Genomic DNA, 999 nt, shown 5'->3' on the forward strand with positions numbered 1-999 from the left:
AAACTGGGAGGAGGGTGGAGAGAGTGGTGCAGCAATGAATGAGTGGAAGCCCAGAATCTCTGTAAATGTTTATGAAAATTAATAAAATATAATTAAAGAAAAAAAATGCTTCGGGTATTATTTTAATGGCTTGAATACATCTCTTTTGGAGACTATTGACTTCAAAATCCAAAGGAAAACAGTCAGTCACACAGAGGTTTTATGTGCAAAGTAGCCGGTTAACTGTGAAAGGGCTGAAGGGAGCCTGGGTGGAGACGATGAGATCTTTTCAGCCTGTGCACTTGGCTTTCGTAGAGGCTAGGAAAGAAATCATCATCTCCTTCTGATGTCCAAGGTTTCTTCATTGTGGAAACAATTCCAAAAGCAGTTTTCCTTGTTTCTCTGTGGAGAAGCGCTAATATGCAGTTGGTGGACACGGGAGCCTTGGCGTTGCTCTCAGACAGCCCTAACAACATCCCTAAATTTGCCACGTCATATGGTCCTTTTATTTCTAAAGGTCCTTCTGCAACACTAGATATAATTACATTCTTTCCTTTGCAGATCTGCATCAAATTGAGGGCACTGGACATGGTGTACCTACTCATTGTGGCGTCTTTAATGGCAGGGCTGTAGACAAGTCCAAAACCTATACCTCTGCTAATTTCCACCTCAACCGGTGGTATTTTCAAGTCAAACGGTAGTTTCTCTTTTACAGTTATGCAGAATAAATCCACATCCAAATGTATGCAAGAAACAATGAAAAGTTTTTCCAAAAACACTGCCATGTTCAAGACCATACTTCTTTACAAAGAAAGACATATTTCAAAAAATTATTATGTTTTTATTAATATTTTATTGAAAAGGTATGGAGATAGGACACATCCCTAGCATACACCCTTCCCAATTTTGAAACATGAAGTATTTCCTTTCTCTGTTCTGAAGTCTGCCCCTTGGTCCAAGTATAGGTTTCTCATTAGCACAATCAAGTGTTCTGGGATTCCCATTCTTCTCAGAGTCAGC

The 999-nt window shown here is 39.5% G+C and overlaps 1 protein-coding gene and 1 pseudogene across 1 annotated transcript in view; both read right to left on the reverse strand.

Annotated features, from left to right (window-relative positions):
* MSH4 (mutS homolog 4) overlaps positions 1-999 on the reverse strand; it is a 142,943-nt gene that overhangs the window by 48,985 nt on the left and 92,959 nt on the right. The gene's annotated exons all lie outside the window — the stretch shown is intronic.
* On the reverse strand, positions 269-764 carry LOC102865674 (annotated as a pseudogene).

Source organism: Elephantulus edwardii, unplaced genomic scaffold (assembly GCF_000299155.1).
Source record: "Elephantulus edwardii isolate Elephantulus edwardi_28Jun2011 unplaced genomic scaffold, EleEdw1.0 scaffold00069, whole genome shotgun sequence".
NCBI lineage: Eukaryota > Metazoa > Chordata > Mammalia > Macroscelidea > Macroscelididae > Elephantulus > Elephantulus edwardii.